Here is a 24,863-nt window from a genome sequence, read left to right as displayed (position 1 = left end):
TCGAAGGGTAATTAATAGATATGTTAAAAAGGAACGAAGAGAGTTATAGAAGATGCCACGAGGCGCAGCGGGTATAGAGACGAGGTGGATAATTAATGGCCGACTACTTAGGAAATGAGAGGGTAGTTTATACCATGCTGTTAAGTGGAATTCAAAGTACTTTTGCCCGTAGAAACAACGCGAGCCGCGGGGGCAACTTGACTTAAGCACCCGGTGCCTTGCCCAGCTGAACAGCTTACGCACTTGCAGCAGCAGGTGTTGCCGGGCCTCTGCCCGGTCTCGTTTCCGGCAAATATATAATGATCTTTAAAACGAGGAATAATGTAATTGTCACAGGAAGAATGGCTGCAGTATAATGCCTGAAACACGTGAACAAATTGAGAGAGAGAGAGAGAGAAAGAGAGGAAGAGAGGAAGTTTCGGTCTTCATCCGCAGGATCTTGCTTCCGGTGACTTGAGTTCATTCGAGTATTAGCTAACTCATTTTTTGCAAATGTTTTCATCCCACTCCCAGTGTTAACGGTTGGTAAAGTTAGTTTATTTTGCCCAACTGCTCTTTTTCAACGTTAGCTAACGCTTTTCGATAAATGATTGAAAAATCGATTCATTACCTGGGAATGGCAAAAATGCCACTTGTAGTCAATTACCCCTGCTTCGTTAAATATTAATTATTATTAATTACCAATACACGTTAAAGTGTTCGGTAAAACGTCGATTCGTTATTCACTGACTATTAAATACACGATACATTGTCATTCGTTTTAAATGCATGCAATCAACACTATATTTGCTGAGATATTATTATTGAGCAATTGACGCATTATTACCACCTCCTTGAAGAAAATTTCTTATTTTTCTCAAGCAGGCTTTGTAACAGGCGTGTCGGCTTTGAGCACGGACTTGGAATTTCCTATGCTAGCTAACACTTGCCCGAAACGCCTACGACTGTAGGGTAACATTTGACAAGGTTTCTCTGATTGGCCAACCCCTGTTTTAGCGTTAGCTAGTACTTGAATGGCCCCGTTGCAGCGCGTTACGCGTTATCTTCTTTGCCAAAATTCGTATACCATTCGACTTCCAGATCCTAGAGCGAGCACCTTCTCTCATCGCCGCACCCTCTTGCCGAGCGCCGAAATCTCCTCCTCGGCAAGAACAATTAACTTTTTTCCCCGTTACGGTATCTACCTACCTATACCTAGGCCTGCAGCAGGTTGTGTTGATTTTCGCTTTTATTTATTCCATGACGCCCTGCCCGGTTTCTCCGCTCTCCGACTATCATACCGCCGCGCACTTTTTCAGAGTCACCATTTTTTGCCCCTTTTTCCTTGATCGTTCGTTTTTTCCTCCTCGCGAATAGGCTTTTGTTCGGTAAACATCCGTAAAATGTAATCAAACTCCGTCGCGACATACCTACGTTATTAGCGATTATTTCATACGAACGCACGTATAATATATGTACAACAGAATTTGGCTTACGAGTGTGCGTACCGCTGTGTACACACAGCCACACCTTACATTTATCAGCCGTCACATGACGACGTGGTCGAACAATAATTGATCTTCAACATTGTACGGAACATTTACGTCTGGCAATGATCATAAATCACGGATGTATATTCTAGGTTCATATACTTTATCGGCGCAATAACGACATTAAAGATATAAATTCTCCTCAATTTTTACCACTATAATGAACGACGGTTAAGCTGCGATATGCGCAACGTATGCACGTCAGAAACATGTTTGATAATATGAAAAACTCTCGGAGAACATAACCAGCGCAGGTATTTTCTTTTTCAATTATCCGGCAGACTGTGCGCGATATCAGCTTCGACGCACGATGTAACGCGATCGTTGTCTCGTCGTATTTGGGGCAAAAAAATATAAGCAAGTACGAAAGTACAATGAACGTTTGAGGCAGGGGAGTGATGGGTGTACACCTACAACGCCGCGGACAAGACACTTTTAACCATAGCCTTGGAATAAATTTGCAATTCATTATATCATCAGGCGGTAGTAACCGGCAGGTTTGATAAATCGCCGCGTACGGTAACGAGGTCTATTCCGGAGGAAATAAGGTAGTTACATACACGTAGGTAGAAATTTCTGTAGGGTGCGTTGGGTACACGCTGCAAAGGTAGGTACGTAACGCGTAGGTGCGTCCTAACGCCACGTGGTCTTCAGGCGCAGAGCACGGTGAGTGGTCTTGGTGCTAATTTGGAACACATCCATTTGTTAACTTCCCTATCTTTAACGAGCTACTAATGTTCCTTGCATTATATATGATAATGCCGCGTCATCATTTTCCCTGCATCGCATGTATGCCTGACGGACTAGGCAGGTACCCTCTCGCTTTGATGCTCGTGAATTGTATATTTATGCAGCCGTAATACGTGAGCCGGCCTCCATCCTTTCCCGCGTTGTATTACAGCGAAGATTGCATAAGTACACAATTACAAAATAGGCGCAAGGGAGGGTGGAGTGAGGTGTTCGCGGCAACACGTTTATTATCACGCATCCCGCGTCAACCACGGGGAAAAGCTCCAACGGTTACGCTAGAATTTATACCCCGCCGGGGGCGAGGACTGTCTAGATTTATCTAAAGTTTATGCCAAGTTATGCACGCTGCTGCAAGTATGCATTTTCGCTTCGGGAAATATGTAACGCACCGTGATATTCTTCCGAAATCAAAATAACGATGGTACATCGAATGAAAACTTCGGCCAACGAAGCTTAGGCACCGCGATTTCCTACATTGTTGGTAAATCGATTTACAAAACTGTCCACTCGACGGACTATCGGTACCTTATGTCTCAGTGAGAGACGGTGTCATAGCTTGACATGTTCGATTGAAACCGGCAGCGACTCTCGTTCCGCGTCGAATTAAATTACACCGTCATTCGAGCGGACTTGCGAATGCACAAGGCTCTCGTCGTTTTCCCGTCATTGTCTCGTTCCTCGCAGGATACTCGAGGACCTTGTGCAACAACGCGTCGCAGTGCTGCAGGTATAAATTCACGAGGACTTCTGCTCGGCGAGATAAACGGTGGATCGATGAGCAGAAACCCAGAGACCGGAAGCGATGCAGCCGGTAAGTGGTAAGGCCTGATGGTGTCCAAGGGTAAAGGGAGGCAGCTACCACCCAGGTAACCGCAGGTCGCTACATCCAGCTAGGGTTGTTCCGTCTCGTTCTAGTAGATAGGTGTAATACGAACCGGTGGCGAAAAGAGTGGTAGTGGATCTCCGCAACCCCCGCAAATAACAGAGCGGCGGATACTGTGTAAAAAAATTTACGACCTGGTAGTCCCACAGGATTTCTCTCCCACTTACTCACCGATCCTGCTTCGTTTTGGTTTTTAGTTTATTTCTCTCTGGAACTCCCAGCACTCTTCTGAAATCCCGGTAATTCAAGCCCAGATTATAAGTATATTTTCCTCTGCATCTCTGCTCCGGAGCTTTAGCACAGGGTCCTCATCGCTTCCAAGTGGTTCTTGCGAGGCCACTTTGGCGTTATTTTTAAACCTGTTCCTCAATTTTTTTCACATAGTAAAGATCCGCGCCTACAGGTAAAAGTAACGATAAGTAAATTAACGGTGTAATTTTCAAAAAGTATCGATAAACGCTGTGATTTATTTAGCATACGCGTATAGATTATGGAATATTTGTTCGAATATCTCTCGCTGCGTCGTGGTACAATCGTTGCAAAGACACATTATGTAAATTTGAGTGTAATCAAAAGTAGAAAAGTTTTAAACATTCCAACAAATCCGAAGTATCATCTCTACGAATTAATTGACGTTACACGACAAAAACGACACGGTTGATTTGCAACTTAAGTTTAACCAACGAGCGAAACCAGTAGACACGTTTTATGTTTGAACGGGTCTTATTCTGGGTCATGCCATGATTCCCTCAAAATCGCGTATCTACCGTCTTCGATTCGACGATGTCCTCACGTTTCCCTCAAAGAATAACATCTTTTCAACGATGCAGGAAAGCTTATCGCGTGTCAACTTTGCACAGGGATTCCCAGCTTCCATTTTTCGTTTCAAAAACTGGGACGTAACCTCGAACGCAACGTCGAGTGACATTCTCCCGCAGCCCGGAATTGCCGGTATACCATGAAATTCTGTGAGCATCGCGTTGTCGGTGGTACAACGTACGCTTTCAGGTTGAGTCCGCGCTGCCGTAGATATAAACAAGTTATTTACCGTCGTTATCTCGGTTCGCCCCGATCCCCTCTTATTAAAAGCTGGCATAATCCTTGGGCCCGAGGTATCGGGCGACGGTACAGTCGACCCTGGCACCCCGGGTCGGTCCCGAACAGGTAGGGTACACTCGGAGATGACCGTCACTCCGCGCATGGGGACTATATACGCTGCCCCATTACGCTAATGGGGATCCCGAGGACTAGTTCCCTATCAGCCGCCTCTCCCTGCCTCCCTGCCTCCCGGACACAGCGTACATATACATGTGTGTGTGTGTGTGTATATATATATATGCCCGTTACTCATACAATAATCTGCTCGCCCGCGACCGAGAGATTGTCATTCGAGGAAGGATCCCGCGGTCGTTGGCGTTTTTTATTTATTTGTTTATTCATTTATTTATTTATTTTTTTAATTCATTTATCACCACTTCTTATTTGCAATTTTAATTCCTGCATCCGACCCCGGATTAGATGCAAAATCTTTTCGCCCTGAGTATACTTTCCAAGAAACTCGTATGTATATTTACAAGCCCCGATGAGGTCGAAGCTTCGTAAGAGATTATCCTCGTGCCGTGTAACGTGAGTTTCCGATGAAATATCCCTTGCATACCTCGCGGCTCTAACACATTTACACGTGCTGACACAGCTTTGAGCGAGGAGATTCGTTCGACCGCAGCTCTTTTCGTGTATACAATAATGCATATCTTATCTAATCGTGACAGAATTGTATGTTCTTACATAGATTGAATCTTGTACACGATGTGAACCGAGCTCTGGAACACGTCAGCCTCGAACGGCAGTAAACGCGCCTCTTATCGAAAAGCTTATTGAACAAGCTCACATGCACAATGCAATTACTCCGGTACCGGGATGTATGGGCGTGTAATACGGAATCCGGAATTGATCGCGTCGCCACAGTCGTTCGATATTTCTTCGACGCGTGCACGCGTGGATACAGTGGAATTTATCCGTCGCGTAGGAATGACGGGAATCACTGCCAGGGTCGCCTCCGATTTCGTTCGATGCATGGCAGCTGCATCGACGGTCTGCAGGTAATGTTAGGCACGCCGGGCGCCACATTTTTGTCGGTCCATTAGCGATTGCCGTTGAAAGGGCACGGGATAACGGTAAGTCGATGGATAAAAGTCCTCGAAGCAACTTTTCATGGAACGTATAATACATACGATTCGCTTACAATTTTCCATCGCAATGTCAATAAGCATTGAGAAAAAAAAAGAGGAAATAATCGCGACACATCGTGTAACAGGAAAGTATACGACATAAATACTCGATGTTGTAGTCATATATATAAGTAATATCCAATTAAGATTGCTTATCGCAAAGAACACGATTACCGTTAAATTATATATATATATATTATATTTATCTGACACGGCACAGCGTTTCAAATATTTCAACAATATTTCCAAGCTTTGTTTGTATTAAGTATAAAATACGTATATTATACATACACAGTATCAATCAACTCCATGGTATTACATATACTTCATCGGTAGATAATTACATCCAGACAAACAACTCGAGCTTTCGCAATCGATTCTGACGGCATGACGTCGCTGTACGTAAAGCGCATGGTAACCACACGGCACGATCATTCGCGCGTTAAAATCAAATTATCACGGAGACTCGGCTGGCTGTAAGGAGGCGCAGCAGCAACGTCCACCACGACCAAGAAATGTACTTGAATGCTTTATTATATCCCCTCGATTATTACTCGGATAATTAGTGTTTTGCTTCGAGTATTTCTGTACCTCGCCGCAGTTCTACGTGATCGGAGAGATCGACCGAGCCACCGTAGAGTGTCTCGTGTGTAATTCGTGTTTTGTGATGCAAAAAAATCAACAAGAGTAAATAAATAAATAAATACACCAAGGGTGAAGCTGGATGTACAGAGTGAAAGTTTATCGGTTCGTTGCATGCCCGTGTGCAGCAGGAACGTAAGTGTGTATAACATCGATCGAACCGCGTAATTCGTAAGTGTTATCCGCGCGCGTACGAACACTGACCATTGCATCGCGACACCCCGGCTCGTATCATCGGCGTAAAGTTGTTCTTCGTCGCGTGTCATCGGGAAATTGCGGCAAAGGCGTGCGGTATTAATGACTCACCCTTCTGCGTCGACAGGATTACTCTTGACAAACGACGACGTGGTTAATGATCGCGTTGTCCGGGTGTTATTGGGGCTCGTGCGGGAGGTTAAATTGCACTCGGTTAGGTTACGACACACAATCGGTGGTGAGGAAACGTGAGGTCGTTGAAGAGCGACAGTTCAAACACAGTTGTTTAAATATTAGTTCTTTACACATACGTACATTCATATACACGTGTGTATACATGCATGTATTATATATATATACATATACATATATATATATATATATTTGTCACAACACCGTGGTACAACGCACAACCGCGTGTACAACCACACAGGCAAAGGATGACCACCGTTCGGCCGCGATCGCGGGATCATCGGACGGATCGTTCGATCCTTACGTGATCCGCACCCCAGTGTCAGAGGTATGATAATACGCGTAGCGCGAAACGTCCGTATCGTGGACGGGCAAGTACACGGGTTCGATTACGCAACGCCTTCGGTTTCTAACGTAACGCGATCGAGGCGCGACGGCCGGTGTTTACAGGTAGGTGTACACGGTTCGTTGTGGTAGGTGCGGTCACTGCGACTGCGTGAAACGGTGTGCCTGCGAGGCAGATGGAATCCCGACTCCCGCATCGGCAACCCGGTTTGCCCCACCTCGGCCCGCTCTCCCTCGTCCTCGTCCCTCGGCCTTTCTCTCCGTCGAACGAGCCTGTCCCTCCTCTCTCTTGGTAACCGCGATGGTAACCGCCCGCGAACGCGCAGGTCCTCCCCGTCGGTTGTTCGGCGACCAATCCGAGCCGCATCCGTACGACTTAACCACTGGGCTCCTACGCGTACGCAACACCGCCCATGACGTTGCGGTACTTCGTCTCTTAACCTGCCTCGTCGTGCCCTCCGGGGACTAACAGGGGTGGGAGAAACGCGAGGGGGAGAAGAGACGAGGGAGGGTATGTCGCTTGGAATGGCAACCAACCAGATACCGCCGGTATGGAAACGCGGCGATACCACCACCGATCTTACCGCTGTGATCCTCGGCACCCTTTTCCCTACGAGGGTGAATTTGGTAGCACGTAGCAACAGGGTTGGTACCAACGGACCACGCATCGAGTGCCGAGAGAGAGAGAGAGAGAAGAAATCCGGAGCTCGGAGATCGCAAGAGCTGATCACGCAGACCGTCGTCGTCGTCGTCATCGTCATCATTATCATCATGGTGCCGATGACCGTGAACGATCCTTGCAGCAACGGCAGGAGCGAGTCAATTCCATAGGCACGGTGCACCGCGCGGGTCGATCTTCCTTATCTCACGTTTAACCTACGAGCCTCGGACATCCCTCTTTGCCCGATCCCGCAGATGCCGCTTTAATCTGATCAAGATGATTGAGGCTGGCTACCGAGTAGAAATTATATACGATTATAATTATCACCGATCGGCCCATAGCTTCCCAATAACTTCCCCCCTGCCCCTTTTTCTTTGTTTTTTCTCCTCCTTCTTCTTCTTCATCATCATCACCGTCATCTTCGTTGCCCGGACGAAAAGGCATATGGGAGATAGCCGGTTTTTCCCTGCACAACATATTGACTGCAGACACATAGAGATATACACATAGCGCGTGTGGATGAGCCACCATGGTTTCATGGGTGAGCATGAGTCTGGCATCATCACAGTTGAGTTCGAGGAAACTGTGTGCGGTATATAAAGTATGAGTCGAGCTACGGTGTAATAGCTGTTACAGTACATAGCGTGCACGGGTTACAGAAACATGAGTGTGTAGTCTGCAGTGAGTTAAACGGAAGGTGAAAGATAAGAACAGGAGTTGGTATAATCGAATTTTATAACCCTCATTACGCGCAATTAGATTGCAGTATTGCCTATATCCGATCCGCGCATCCTCTCTTATACGTATATCATACAAGGCGTGTGCTACGTGTACGTTTTATCTGATTATCCTGCGTCTTATACGAGTAATAGACTAATGACTAACCTAACCCAACCGAACCTCCCCTGCATTATAACATGCTGTCGTTATCAATTGGATGTTGATACCTATACATGATAGGTCGATCAAACTATAAATTCAAAATGATGAAATATCTAACAGTATCTGTATACGTAGATTTTTAAAACTATGTTACAGATTCTGGAGAACAAAGTTATCGAAAGCAAGTGTAAGACTTGCGATAGCAGTATAGGTATATTCCATTCCAGTTTTGGTTCAAATTTGTTGTTAAACAGTGCCGAGCCTTAACGTACGGCAAATTGTCCAAAAAATAGATACGAGGATCGATCGGAGATGAGAATAATCATGAGGCCGCAAAGGGAGAAACCGGTCAATGGAGGCGAAGTGCCATCCGTAACCTGCAACCACTTAGAGGGTCTTTGGAGCAGTCAACCCTGCACGGTTTGCCGACGAGCCATTCCGTTATTTATTTTTTCTCTCGTTTGCCCGAAACCCGGGATCCGGTTGAAATAATTACGAAGGTTTAGACTCCATTAGGGTGGATAAATTACATTGTTTCACCGGTAAATACGTTCACCTGCTTGCCGTGCCTAATGCGGTTGGCGTACGTATAACCTTCCCGAAAAAACTAAGAAGAAGCGGGACCCTGTGGAGAACGGGGAGTAGGAGGATCGGGAACCGAAACCAGCGATCGCGAGTCATCGAAAGATGACGCGGCGTAACGGGGTAGCGCCGTAGGGGGCGTGGCGCCTGCTAATGACATCATCGTGACGCAATCGTTTCCTTTCAACCGATTATCCCGAGGGTCGGGGCTTCCCTTCATCGTTTTTGCGGCAAAAGAACAGCAAATTGACGCGTAAAACAGGCGCGCGACGCCCTCGAAAATTACAAACAAACTCGTTATAAAAGTAATACAATTATACAGTCAGATTTCCACGCGCGATCCATCACCAAAGCAACTCGGCTGATTTTTCGACGCGTGAGGATGCACCGAGAGAATCGATATTCGTTCGCGCACGCTGCCGGTTGTTACGCGCGTAGGCATCGCCCCCGCTGGCATTGGATGAGAGATTGACAAAAAAGGGCTACCTACCGATGACCGATAGAAACGAACGACGGATCGATCTACCCGATATAATATCTATGGGCAACACTCGTTAAAGTGGCCATTGTGCTGCGGTGGCACCAAAGCCCGGTTGATTGGTTAATCTACGCCTCCTTGCCGCGTACGGATCTTGGCCTCGCAGCACGAGGAACAGCAGCAGCAGCAGCAGCGAGACAAGGATGAGAAATCGTACAGGCTTATCGTTCACCACCCAAGAAATTGGTTCAATTTCTTAGACACATAACTTGTCACCACGAGAGATCTTTAATCAAAGTGTTTTACCGTCTATCCTACCGCTCTTCCTATATCAGCGGCACCGGCACTCCAGACTCTGCGAAGCAGCGAGACCTTCCGATTGATAAATGCGAGTTTATAATCTCTATAATTTCCAATGGGATTGGTTCCAAGTGATCTAAACGAGGTGCAATGGATACTGCAACACGTCCGGTGTGCATATATTATACCTTACAGCAGGATAACAGCGATAATCCGCGCATGTACCGCAACGCGGCCGGTTCCCCTGTAGGACTGGCGATTTCAGTGCACTTCGGTCCGTGCACCTATATTATTATAGCCAATTATTGAGGCAAAGAGCTTAAGGTACGGACGGGAGGAAACCGATCGACCATTGTTCAACCGAGTGAGTTTTTGGTTAAGCTGTGTACCCACACAAACGCGGAGCGACTGTAAGTAAATAATATGTATAGACTTACGGCATGCCGCGTACACTTATAATGTATACATCCATCCGCGACCGCGACCGAGACGTGGAGCTGTGTAATAATCTTGGTCTGCGGTTGAACTGACTCAAGCTGCAGGCGTAGAAAGTGTATATCTGCGTATGTGTATCTCGCCCGCAGCTGGTTGTTGGTTTAGCGAGATTATCAATAATTTGACAATCGGCCGGCCACGGCTGCAGGCAATCACGGCCATTAGCTGTTGCACGCGTTTTGACCAGCGCGCGCCAACAAAAGATGTCCTCGCGGTTCGGTCCACTGGACATCGAGCGATCGGGGCGAACGACTACCCGTACCGAAAGTATCTTCTACTCGGAGAGCCGAAGCTTCAAGAGTTTTTCTTACTCTGGCAATTGTTGACGGACCGGCAGTAAAAATAACAAAAAGAGACGCGTGACTTGTTTTAATGATAATCAGAAGTTGACTGCATAGTTCGAGTAGTCAATTACGAACTGAACTTAGCCTTGCATAGCGGAATGAGAAACTGCCATGTCCGCTGTATCTATTTGATCGATCAGAACTTTTCGCTTTGAACGGTAAGCTCTGATCCGAACAATGTCTTATAACCATAGCATATCACACTGGGGTTTTAAAAACCATAAAGTGCAACCGTCGAATCACGTTTCTCGACAGAAAATACGTTTTAACCATGTCCCGGAACTCTTCAAGTTTTATAATTTTTTCAATGCGTAGACAGATTTCTCAACCAATTTGCTATGGTAGGGAGAAAAACAGGTTAAAATTGGTATATCCCAAAAAATTGTGACATGCCGTTCGATAAGCAGAAAAATGTCCTGGATAAATTAAAATAACAGCAACGCAAAGAAACGAATCAAGCGAGTCCCCTAGGTTCGAAAAAAACCAATTAACACGGTTCACGGAACAAGCTAACTGAGTTTACTCAACTTACTAAATGAAGAGTAAATAATATATCGAGTAGGTACATAACGGGTACTTGCGGTAGATTTTCACAAAGAATGAAAGTCAACCGACAACGTTACCGCATTAAAATGAGAGAAAAAGCTATTTAGGTATATTCGACCAAGGATATTTGTATTGTGTACCAGCCTAAGACCAATCAACCAAAGATACGCACGAAACGTCTTCGAATCGCATTACAGCGTTCCAGTACGAGTAGATATAACTTGGAGGCTGTACAAACTTGGACGTACACCCTATCTTGGAAGCATTCGCCCTCCCCTTATTGAACGTGTGTCGGTGGGAGGCTGCGAGAATGAGGGTAGTGAGGTGGTGGGGAATTGAGGGGGGGGGGGTGCTATTTGTCCGTTCGAACCGCGATGGTTCCTCGTCGTCGAACGACGTCGGAGCACCGGGTCCCGCGCGGGCCCTCGGTGATTGATGGCGGAGGCCCCCGCGGGCCCCGCAAGTCCAAGCCGAGAATCAATTACCTCGGCTAAAAGGTATAGCCAGGTGTACGTCTGTGTTGTGTGTGAGTGGCTTAAACAAACCGAACGTGATACCATCTCGTCTGGTCCTGCGTATGCCGCGAAGCGTAGCTGCAGTGGAAGAGGAAGAAGACGAAGACGACGAAGAAGAAGAAGAAGAAGAAGAAGAAGGTGGTGGGCATCGCTTCCCTTATACACACGGCTTATAACTACGTAGGTAGACCTCGTTCCTCGACGATCGCGCGTCAACAAATTACTTCCAAGTTTGCTGCGATCGTGGAAACCGCAAACGTCCCAGACCGCGATCCTCGGCGACGGTCAAACTGCACCCGGGGTAGAGGCTGGATAGGATGACTATCCCTAGAAATTATACCAGATGACCGCAGCCGCTAAGCCTTGTCATTATACGTGTCGCCCTTTGACATTCCAGACCTACCCCGTATGCCTCCGATATCTCTCAGACTCTTCGTGAAGGGTGATCCTAGACTCAAAGGGTAGCATGGACAGGGTAGCTATGAAACCTCATCGTGGGTAGAGGAATCATTCCACTGACTAAAAGTGCCGTTTAATCTGCAAGATCCGACTTGAAATACAGAAATCAGAAATTCCGTGAGCATAACGAATTTTGTAACTATTGATCAATGACTGCGAATGGTTAGAATAAAGGCTGGAGGATCTGAGAAGTGTTAGGAATAAAAGCAAATAACAGAGTAGCAATAAAAGCGTGTATATACATATATGTCGTACGTATAGAAGCTGCACCGATGTAAATATAATATGAAATATAGGTACGAGTAGGTGGGTAACTCATTATAACCAGCACTTCTGTTCAATCGAGCAGAATAACGAGCATCATAGCCGGCTCGTCGAGTTTTATCCTGCACTGCACGTTTCACTTCCTTAATTTACCCGATCGTTGCCGATCTAATTTCATACACAATTGGCTCCGTCCCGCGCCGAGTCAGGCATCAACACCTAACGGCCACTTCCGGTATATACAACATCATCGCGTTATAAAATATGTTTAAAAAACGACGGAGTTGTAACGAGAAAATGCTATGCTGCACTAATGCGTATAATACGTATAATACGTATAATGCGTGGCATTCGCACCTCTTCCACGGGTCCTCGAGACAAATGATTATTCCCGAAGGTGAAGGTGGAGCGCCGGGATACAAGAGCCGCAGGCCGGGGCGCCAGTAACCGGGGGTGTGAGGGGGGTGCGGTACCGCAACTTTCCCATGCATTAATTCGAAAAGATACACAAACCGGGTGATGAATTTGAAAAATATTCATTAGGCGTCGCGCATTCATCATCGCCGCTTGCCCAGAGCTGCAGGATGACCGACCCAGGGGCTGCACCGCGCCGAGGCCAGCCGAATTAGTTGGCAATTTAAAATGAGAAAAAACAATTAGCCCTCGCAGGTGCTTCCAGCACAGATCCCAACACCGCGGCAAGCTCGAGAATTGTGCGGAAAATTCGAACGTCTAAACGTTGGAACATGAGAGCCAACACGGGGCTCTGTAAAAAGTAACAGGTTTGTTATGCTCAATGAAGAAAGAGTCCGGTAAAAAGCATCACCTCCCAAGAGGAATCGTTACACGTACGTCTGTACCTTATCCCACCGGGAGTTAATATGCCTACGAGAGTGTAAGGGGAGTACCTATAATCTATACCTATACCTGGGCAATGAATCCCAAATCCCGAAACGAATCGCGGGTCCGCGGGATCGTCGAGTGACTCGGCATCTTTCCCCTCGGACCAACTCCTACCAATTTCACGCCGACTTATTCCTCGACGGTGCGAAACAACGAGTAGCCGAGATCCGCCCCCGCCCGCTATTCACGGCATCGCGCGGAGATCGGGCATACATTATCATTACCATCGTGTACCGGTAGAAATGACGTGCGGAGAAACGATTATTCTCATATTTCAGTCGAACTCGAACGTACGTGTACCTACGCTTCGTTCCGGTAAACGTCGAAATAACTTTTCGATACTGTATCCGGAGGACTTTGTTCCCGAACCGTGTACGAATCGAGCCCGTCGAGTGTACGAGTTCGAGAGTATAAAAATGTCTAGACAACTAGTCACGTGTATCGTCGCGACCGTGTCGAATAAGAGAGAGAGAGAGAAAGTTTACCAGGGAGGTGTCACCGAGGTATAAAGTACGTAGGTGATATCCTGTTTTGACCGGGGAACAAGGCGAGTCCCAGAGACGTCCATTAGCTCGTTAACCGGACATATTGATATCACGTGTCTACCCGTATATACGTTGTAAACTTTCAACCGACGGTTGGAAAGAGCTCGTGCGCGCATGAGCACGTGTGCAGCGTGGGATGGACGAACGAACGAACGAACGAACGAACGAATGAACGAACGGGAAGACGTGGTTACGGGTTTGTAATTAGAAAGGCTCGAACACCGAACGCTAAACGGTTGTTGGGCTGGCCTCACTCGGTAGCTGGACGTCCACTTCACCAATACAACGTACCAAAGAGGAAAAAAGGAACAACGAGGAATGAAAATAGATGAAGAAAAGTTTCTTGTATTTCATATTAGGTACAATAAATTGGTTAGAGCCTCGCCTCCAGCTACTGCAATTACGTTACTACTCGACAACGGTTACACCAAATTACGCCTACAAGTATGAGCGGTGGTAGATGCCAACGCCGTCAAGGAAAATCGATGGCTCATGTCACACTGTCGTACACTCACTCGCGATGATAAAAATCACTCACGATCCGAAGACAGTCGAAAAACAGTGTAATGGAATCACTCTCGCATCGCTTCAACTTTGATTCATTGTCCGACTCGTTGGAATCATTTGACGCCATGACAGAGTCACTGGTACCTTAGATACTCGTGCACGAACCGACGGTACGGCGGTAGCTAATGAGAAACAGATAAGGCGGAGATCCGGTGGCAAATAACTCTCGTATACTAGGTGTAAGACCGATAAACTCTGGCTTCGTCTTAGCCCGCCTATTATACGGCATAGACTTCGTCGTAGGCTCTGTATCACGTACACCCGATGCATATATACGTTTTTACCTAACGGAGCAGTGACAAAGAACCGCTGATTGGCGACATCTTTTTGCAGTAATCGATTCCACGACGATTAGCTTGGACAATTGCGGCAGAATCCCGCAAAAATAAATATACATATAGTAAAACTGACCTGGAAACGTGTTTCGAACATCGATGATTTCCTGCATCGTGGGATGGAACCGAGCAAGAGAAGCGATTTCGTAATTTAGAACTACTAAACAACCGTGAATTACCAGGTACGTACAAGTCTAATTTAATAAAGCAGTGTCTCGGGACGATGGACACGAGAGGAGAAAGAGGAGGACTCTGTATAAGGCCACCTGATGTGGTAAAACAGTGAAACCGAAGAGACGCGAGTTCCCCCCGCCCTTTGTTTTTGCCGTTTCCGCGCCGGTTCAAAGTCGTTTTTCCACACAGGACCGAAACTTAAGTCGTTACGATTTCCGGCCCGAACTTTTTGCCGGTCCTAACCGTGATCCTCGATCCGTCGTCGTGCCTTATTATACCCAATCCTCGACGAATCTCTCGCGGAATAAGTAAACGTTCGCTGGGTATATAACGTGCAGAGCGATACCGATTTATCATTGAACCTGTTACATTATCTCGTGCAAACTTTGTCCTAATTGCGATTCGACGAGGAAAATTAACGATTGGCCTTGGTCGCTGCGCAGAGAATTCTGCGGGATAATCACGATTCGAGCTTCGATCCCCGTATCGTAATACGGTTCAATCGAGCGTGTACCCTGAAAGATCGGATCGTCTCTGTGAGGGAAAAAGAGAGAAAGAGAGAAAGAGAGAAAGAGAGAGAGAGGGGAGGGGAGGGAGCGGAGCAGGAGAAAGAGAGAAATACGTATACACGTAAAAAGACATCCCCGACTCGTGGTAATCGAACGTCGGTATCCGATTGACCGGTTCGAATTCGTACACGTCGATGGTCGTAGTGTGCATCTCGCCCTTGGCCCCGCTAGCTCGGCGGTAATCACGTAAGTGGAGCCCCCCTACCCTGGGCTGACCAGGTCTGAGGTTAAAGCTGCTCGAAACCCCAACGAATCCCGTGTGGATAGCGCGGACGCAAACCTACTCGTGCCCCCATGCTTCTCGTATAGTAGAATAATCTGACGATCCGAAATCCGAGAGACGAGAAACGAGCCGAGCTGAAGGATGTTGCACGGCCGTACGGAAACCCTGGCCTCGGCGTTATACCTATAACTAGCTCTGTAGACAAAAATAATCAAGTGTGATTGCTCGTAATGACGGGCCTAAGCTGCCCAGCTTAACAAATTATATAGGATTCGGGCGATGATCGATTCTCTGCGATCGGACGAGCTCCAAGAAACGACCATGATCCGAGGCGGCAATACCTTAGATATATATATTCCGGGATACGTAGAGGTACCTACCCATCCAACCGTACATCGCATGCGCAAGCCTGTATTATATACCCTCTACCCTAAGTGGATCCATTTCCGTCGTCGCCGTTCCTCGGTTCTGATTAATAGGTTCAGGGATGCGGGGGATGAATTTTACGACCGAAAGATCCCGACTTCTTAGTCAAATCACCGTTTCTTACCTGACGAATAATTACGACGCCGTGTAAATTCACAGCATACTCGTCCACTAGTGGCTCGTTGGAATAAACTAACGCGCATGTACACGGATGCACTATTAAACGCAGTATTCTACCAGAGTCAAGAAAATCCCACACGATTGGAGTTGAACTCCAGTGCTCCGACACCGTTCAGCAATGTACCCGATAACTTGCCGGTGTGAATTTTCTCCGAATCGTAAATATAAGACATACTTTCGGATTCTCTTCCATACCATTCCACAGTTCCACGAACGGTGTCTAACAAGTTAACAATTTATTGTTCACAGCACAAGCAGTTTTTCGTATACAAGCTTCACGAATTTGAAAGAACTAAATAAATTTTTAAAAAATACCAATTAATATGCTGCACGATGCCGAGCATATGGTATGAACTGTGGTATACGGAATACGGCTAGTTACAAGCGGCACAATCGGCCGTTCGCCGCATGGCCGCGGGACTGCCGTAATCGAGGAGTAGGGTAATAACGTTTAATTGGATTTTACGACGTCCCGGTTTCATACTCAATTATAATTGCCGCGCGAGCATGGCGAATGGGGTAACCTAAGTACCAACGTACACTGTGTCGTTTTCGTTTCTGCCGGTGCAGCAACGGCGATCGAAACGCCTAGTGGCGCGGAATTCACGGACAGACTGTACGTAACGTATCACGCCGTAAAGTGTATCTAACGCGAGTCCACACTTACAGGCGCATACATACCTGCGTGCACTCCGCAGCGTTGAATAAACCGCGTGCAAATATGCCAAGACGTATAATCAACGACTACCCAACTAATTTTCACCGCGTCGCGGCGTCATTATGAATTACAGCCGTGGAGTATAATTGCAGCCTGTGTATCTGTGACCGGTGCGTTCCTCGATACGGAATTTCCACATTTCAACGTTCCGTCTAATGTACGGTACCTGGCATTCGAGACGCAGATACGCTTTACGGTCGTGTTACCAATTATCATGCATCAATGGATACAAAGTACCTACTGACTGCTCGAGAGTATCGGTTCAAACTACTTTGTACCTGATAATTTATACCTACGAGAAAACGAAATGATACGCCAACTGGAAAAAACACGTTCCGTTTCGAAATCTATCGTACAGTATTTATTTATTTATTTATTTATTTACTTATTTTTCTTGTAGTTGAACTAAATCGGTTTGCAAAAAATTAAGAAAATTATGAAAACGAGAGCTTGCCCGTCCGATAAATTATATCGCAGTAAAATTTTACCCACGAATTTTAAATTTCTTCTTCTCGCGCCACCGCGTCTTCCAAATATAGTAAAATGCCAATGCGGCACAATATCTTTATTCGTTTTTACTTTTCTCGTGACTAAAGTGAAAAAAGGTTGTTAACATACTGTGTAAAATAATTTGTTCGTTTATCTGAATGATTGCCGTCAAACCCGTGATAGTTTGATTGAATCAGGAGCGAGTTAATTATTCTGCAAGGTATTGCAGGCGTTACGATCGCATCGCGGGTCTACAAGTATTATATACCGGATGCGATTAAGAGTCCACCTATGAAAGCGGCAATGTTTCACTGCACCCTGGCAGCGGATATACGCGTGGAAGTTCGAGGCGAGTAAACGGTGATCTGTAACTTGGAGCAAGAACGTCTCATTATACACGCTTACCCTGCTCGATTAAATCAGCCGTGGGACTGCACGGGGTGCACGTAAACTAGTAACTCGGAGAGAACGAACCCCCCCGTATTATTAATTATTGTACCGTTAAGATTACCCGCGACCACGAAGCGCCGGATACGAATGTCTTGGAATTTCGTCTCTATAAAAATAAGATGGAAAGTGTAGGACACTTTTTTGATCCGATTCATTCGGGGGGGCATAAAACTGATGAAGGAGTAAACGAGTAAATAACAGAACAACCTGCGCGATCAGGTCCCTCGAGTCGTGATCGTTTTTTCGACGACACGTATCACTCGCTCGCGCAATATCCAGAAATTGTGCTGAATATAGAACATGGCTCAAAGAAAATGAGGCAAGAAAAAATTGAAGGGATAAAACAGTAAAAGCGAGGGTTTAGAATTAAGGCAAATGATTCGATAAAAATTCCCCCGTCGATTCATAAGCTTTTCACGGCTCTCCAGCGGCCTGTTTCTCAGAATCGCGAATTGACACGCGAGCCTGATAGATTTTTTCAGTACCATACTAAAATATGCAGTATAGACAAAGTAATTTGTTACAAGTCTGTAATAATCCGTATAAAAACTGAAGCAAAATGTACCATCGATCGGTGAGAAAAAAAAAGAACAAAGTAATGAAGTCCACGCACAAGTGGTCAAAAAGCCTGATGGACAATGTACGTACCTATTACCTATAGTTAATTCTCAAAGAAAGTCAGACAAGGGCATGAAGATATAAAGTTTCTATAATACGAAAGCTGTGCTCCGTACGTGTCCAAGTGTCGCGAAATATGACAAAGAATATTGAAAGAGGTTCATTGGTCCAAACCGATACGGTATATCCCTGAGTCGGTGATACGAATCCGACCGCACCCAATAACAACGCGGCAGGATCCCGCGGACGGATCAAATAAAGGACAATCTAGATTCTAGATTAAGTTTTAATTGGTTCGGTTAAACCGCGTCCCGGCGCTGGGTAATTACAAATTAGGTGGTGGTCCTCGCGTGGGATCCATCGGGCGGAGGGCGGCGGTTTGTATAAAGGTATACGTGTACGATATGGGTTACGTATGAATACATGTACGGAAGTTGATCAATCGATTTCTCCATTGCCCCTTCCATCAAGCTCGGCAGCGTATTTACCGAGACGCTCTACATTATATTGTTACGTAGCTGGCCGCGTACGAAATGCGATGTAATGTAGAAAAAACAAAAGAAAAATACTAAAAAAAAAACGAAAAACTAAAACTAATAAGATCAGTGAAAATAAAAATCTTAAAATTACCAATTTGTACGGATCAACCCGTTGCGACAAGCCCTATACACATGCATACGTGCATGTAACAACTGTGCAATGTAACTCATTGCGCGTTATACTTGCGTTGTACCTACATATGTTATACCATTCGCATGCATGTATATAAGAACATTTAAGGCACGCGTATAAGAGAAGTATACATGTGTAGTAATAATGAAGTAGGTACCTTATATAGGGATGAGCGAAACGTTGTTTATCCAGCCCCCGGCTCTGCACCGATTGATTAGTTCGATCATATCGCGATGATACGAAAGTTGACGATGCAAGGCGTCGGCAAGGGTCCGCGTACCCCTTACGCATGACGCTTATTTTAAACAATATTCACCGTACCGATACTCGCCCGTTACACACGTTATGGTGGAATACCTGCACAGCGTGAATAGATCTATCCGCGAATGCTTGTCAGACTAATACGTACATACGGGTAGGTGTGTGAAAGCGATTTTATCTGGCATTTCCGCGGGGTTGTTGTTTAGTACCTCGCAAAGTGCGTTAAGGTCCAACTCCGACAAACAAGGCAGAGATAAAGACAATTAATGTTACCTCGCGTTGATTAGTCGATCCGCACGCGAGCATTTCACCTCCTCCCTTGCGTCACGGTGTAACCACCTATACGTGTGTGAGTTAGCGTAGAAGTAATACAGCGTTTCATCGAGTGTAATCATAATCTATTATTTCGGCAGCAATTTAATCGATTCTCGTGCGTATGAAAGGTGAGGTAATAAAAATAAAGAATAATTACTTTATTCAAAACATCAATGCTTCGATCTTGTAAAATATTCTCATAGATGAACTCATTTTTTGTTCCAAAGTACAGATACAGTTATAGAGATGATCGAATCCGACCACTTCAAAGGTCATTCCCAAAATTTTGTCAGAATATAAATTAGGGTTGAACCTGATGACGCGCACGGTTGATTTCAAGAGTATATTTTGTAAAAGAAATATACGCATCGGATCGAATTTTTCGCCAGGGGATAAAAAAAAACCTTGGTATAAGAGAAGATTCAACACTTTATACACGTCACGTATGAAGCAGCGGATGCTTTATAACAAGTATGATATAATGCATGTTAATTTCAAGTCGATTTCTTTTTTCTGCCAGGAGATTACCGCAGCATCGGTTAATTGGAAATCCCTCTATACCTACGTAAATAGACAAGCATATCGAACTACAGAACTAACAAAAACCCGGACCGAAGTGATTATGCGCTCATGACACGCGGAGATATACAGCTCAGAGGTATAACCTATACCGCGTGCGAGTATAAATTATACTTTACACATAGATCAGATGCGAGTAATGTAGGTAAAGGCGAGACGGAAAAGGCGCCAGGCCCCGAGAGGTTTTCAGGTATTATTAATAAGGTGTCGATTAATCTGCGAAACGTTTCTGAGAGCTTTGATAAAAGTATAAGTGGCCGAAAACCGCAGGCCGCGCGATAGCCGTCCGAAACAGCTAACTCCTCCTCGTGTGTAATATTCGAGTATATCGATGTCGCACCCACACACCCGCGGCATGCGTCTCTCTATCTGCGTACACGCAGTTTCTACTCTCGATACTTTCGGTTATACAGAAGTGAGAAGGGAAAAAAGGCCGCTGGGATTAATCATGCAAAATAAGTTCGAGGAATCCATTAGTGCGAGTGTATCCAGTGACGTAACAACTCACGGATCAGAGGTGTCGTCCGAGGACCCATTCGACGCACGCACCTCGTACGAGTTGCTGATCGGCGCAGTATTGAATGGAAATGTACGATTAACGGATAAATTTCTTTAACGTACAAATTATATCGGTTCGTAATTTTACTTAACGCGGGCGTTGAACAGGGTCACTTTATATTCCGAATGTTTTTCAGCATTAAAGTTTCAATGTGTTGCACAACTTGTTCACTTTCCGTGAAGATTGATAAGATTGTAGAGATTAAATCGGCACGGTGAACGCCGCAATATTCAACTGTCTGGCAGGCCGATCTTACATGTCTATCTGGGAGAAAGACAAAATGAAAAATGGACGAATCCGGCGCAAAAAACAAACGCAATTAAAACTACTAGGTACTTGCAATTAGCGCGTCACCTTTAATGCGGCATGGTATATGTAGAAATGTGGAATTATATGTACAGATAAATTCATAAAACAATGAAGTACACCTTCGCAGAAGACTAGGCTTCTGTCTTTTTAAAGAAATCGATTTCTCCGAGCAATTGTTAAGGAGATTTTTTCGTCGAGACACAACATTTCGCAGCAAACGTCAAAGTCAATAAAATAATTGCTTGGATATTGTAGAAAAAAAAAGAAAAAAAAAAAGAATATAATAAAAATAATCCAATGAAAATATTTTGTCAAAGTTGCGATTTTACACGGAGCGAAAACTTTTTCTCTGTCAGAATCGATTCGTAACCGCTTATATCCGACTAATCGGAACCTGAGTGTGTCAAAAAACGTTCAGACAAAACATCGCGAGTTCAACCATTGAGAAAATACAACAAGGTTTCGCCGTTTTTAGCTTACAGTAGCATAATTACTTTTCCACCATAGATCATTGCAGCGACTTGCGACTATATTTCTATCGCCCTGTCATTACCAACGAGACATTCTTTCCTCGCAACGATTCCGATTTACAACAGATGATAAAAATGTCACGCGGTGTCAATCTCACGATTCGTAATTTACAAACGACGACTGTGCAGCCTCGACGATCACGGTTTGAGTAAGGTAGGTACGAGCCACTCTTTCGACCGAGCACGTGTCCGTTACCCCAAAAAGACCAACAACCCCCGCGTTTATCTAAACGAAACTATCAGGGCTGACGGTGAGTAAAATTTACAAAATTTACCAAGACAACGGTTCCTCACATGTCTAGGAATGCGCGCCGCTCTCCCCGAGACTCTTATACCCTTCGAAAATGTCGTTACGGTGCAGCCATTCGGGGTGGCATTTGGAGAATGCCCCTCGCGATATCGTCAAGCAGGGTGGGCACGTGTCACGACCCACCTACATGCCACACACACCACGGACCAGAGTGACACGGCCTGCTGAGCCAAAGTTTTCTAATGGATTCTGAGAACATACGCCGCTTCTCAAACGCACCCCGGCCAAGTCCGGCTTCCGATCTCGAATCTCGCGGTTGCTTCGACCGATAAACGGCGAGCTAGTCTCGCCGCTCTTTTTCGTGGATAAACAAAATGGTCGTTACAGACGATCCCTGCATCCCGGCCAAGTTGAGAATTCGAGAAAAACCATCGTCAATTTTAACCTCAACAGCCATAATTATACATTAATTGTTCGCATGCCTCTCTATTTTTTGTTTGTTTTTTAATTTTTTTTTTTCATCCTTGTTACATTTATTTTTTCTCCTCGAATCGAACGAGATAACGATTGTACGAAATTTGAACTGGTCAAGTTCACCGTAGATAAGTCGCTGCGGTGGTTTTTCGACATCGCACGTATATATTTTGTCAATCTCTTCCGTCGACACTTTTTCGACCAAAACCAATTCCCTCGAGTAATTACGTACCTATAATTTGTCCGTGTTACACGTATACGTATCATACAATTTCGTACATAGCGGAACGCGGGCAGCTAGTAAAGCTTATTCGTCGGGAGGTGGAGGGATTCGGGGTGGTTGTTTTTCTGTTCATCTTCTTTTTCTTTCATTTGTATAATTTTTTCTCCTCTTTTTCGGATGAAATTTTAATCGAGTCGAATTACGTGACAGGTAGATCGGTTCTTGCCCAGGTACAGCGTTACAAATTTCATCACATCTAAATCAACAAGTCACAAGGCAAGTCCGCGTCGCGCCAACAACCGTTAGGTCGGTGTTTTGTTATTAAAATTTACCGTGAAGCTGTACGAGCGTCTGTATACAATTATATATACCTATATACGTATAGGCGGCTGAACCGATATGCTCGGGTTCTTCTCCATGGACACGGATGCTGAGTCCGGTATCCCGAATAAGAGAGAACTCGACCGACTACGAGGGGAAACGGAGGACAATTGATCGCTCGAAACCGTTTGTCGTCTATCATCTCATCCACCTCCTCCTGCTCTTCGTCGTCATCCCGAGTCTCTTCTTACACAATCGCATCTCGACGTGATTGCTGCGTATAATCTGTGTACGATCGCTGATCGTGGAAATCATATTCAAGTCAGTGATCGTCGCTGTAACGATTCGTGCTGAGGAAAAACTGTTAGTCCGCGATTTTTGAACCGTCCGAAATCCGGTAGACCGTAATAAAACGAAACACAGTCCCATTTCGAAATCTTGATACCTTCAAGATCGTTGTAAAATTAGGAAAGCGGTGATTTTTCCCCGATGTTTCGTCACCGTAACGTTACTAGCTTCGACATCGTTCGTGGCATGCCTTGCTGTTACAACACGAGGTAAGTGATACCTCAAATCCACGTATATATTACACCTGCACCTATGTACAACACATACAATAGTTATACGAAAAAGAGCGAATTAACTTTTTCATCGACAACATCAAGCCGTGGTCACGATAATATCTTACATAGAATCGTGCAATGCCTACAGCTGCACCTTGATGTGATACCCATAACGTCGATATCGACGTCGCGTACACACTGCACACCTATATTTATATGGTTATATAGATATAAATGTACATATAGAAAGAAATTTATAGTCGTAAGAATGGCCGTGCGTAATGGACCGCGAGAAGTTTATAAGTATAGCAATAGTTCGCATGGTAATTGGGCACAGCGCATAATACGATGTACCGGGTACCCACGTAGATAATATTGTTGGTATAGATGAGTTTTCTTTCTTTGTTTTTACTCATTATAACGTTACAACGGATGTTTAAGAAACATTAGTCATTCTTTGTTTTTACCCTTGTTTTTGTAACCGTGTTTAGTTTTCTCATTGTTTTTCAACGTCCAGCCTGAAATTGGATTGGTTTTATAAAACTCCTCGTCTATACATCCAGACGGGGCAAAAATTTACCAGAAGTTTCACGAACCGACTAAACTTATATTTACACGGAACGATCACTCGATTGCGGTTCACTCTTTTTCTTTCTCTCCGACTTACATTAACGTGTGCAAGGATTTATTTCAATAAAGAAACAGACGTAGAAAGCATGGATAGTTTCCTGTACGAAACGCATCGCTTCCCTCCCCTCTCTTACTAGCTTCGTTTTTATCGTCAGTTTTTCAAATGTTGATCGAAAAATTTACCGGTTTAACTGACGCGTGACTTTGTTTCGCGAGTAGAGCGTAAATGAGAATGAATCAGTTGACGGCTAAGGTTTGACATTGCGTTTTCAACTGCTCGACATTTTCATATCCTTTCTTTCGAATTAGCGATTCAAAAAAATATCGTCAGGTTCTTTCATTTTATCGATAACATATTTTCCAGACAAAACTGCCGCTTTTCTGTGAAACCCCAACAGTTTTAAAATATCCATTATTTTAGGTATACACTTGTCATCATAGGCGTGATTTGATTGGCATTGTCTTCGGCTAAACCGAGTATACCGAAGGTACACGAGGTGTTTGCAGAAATCGTCGATTCAACAAAATGCTGGTTTGATTGAGATAAATGCGACGGTCACGGGCTGTCAATTGAATATATCTGGCTGATTTAACAGACAAACGGTAGCTCCTAGCAGCTCCGATTAAACGGCCAGTGATTTCTGTTAAATCAATCTAAACGAGTGTTCCGAATCAAGATATTCGAGGAAA

General features: G+C 45.1%; 1 protein-coding gene across 3 annotated transcripts in view; it reads right to left on the bottom strand.

Moving 5' to 3' along the window:
- Nucleotides 1-24,863, bottom strand: part of LOC124175237 (homeobox protein aristaless-like) — a 61,407-nt gene that overhangs the window by 23,497 nt on the left and 13,047 nt on the right. Inside the window, exon 1 of one of the 3 annotated variants that reach the window (XM_046555278.1) lies at nucleotides 6,339-6,958. The exons of the other annotated variants lie outside the window; for them this stretch is intronic. The gene's annotated coding sequence lies outside the window, so the exon portion shown is untranslated. Of the gene's footprint in view, nucleotides 1-6,338; nucleotides 6,959-24,863 lie in introns of those variants that run through there. 3 annotated transcript variants of the gene reach the window in all.

The sequence above is a fragment of the Neodiprion fabricii genome, chromosome 2 (genome assembly GCF_021155785.1).
Source record: "Neodiprion fabricii isolate iyNeoFabr1 chromosome 2, iyNeoFabr1.1, whole genome shotgun sequence".
Taxonomy (NCBI): Eukaryota; Metazoa; Arthropoda; class Insecta; order Hymenoptera; family Diprionidae; genus Neodiprion; species Neodiprion fabricii.
This window is presented reverse-complemented; position numbering and strand designations above follow the sequence as displayed.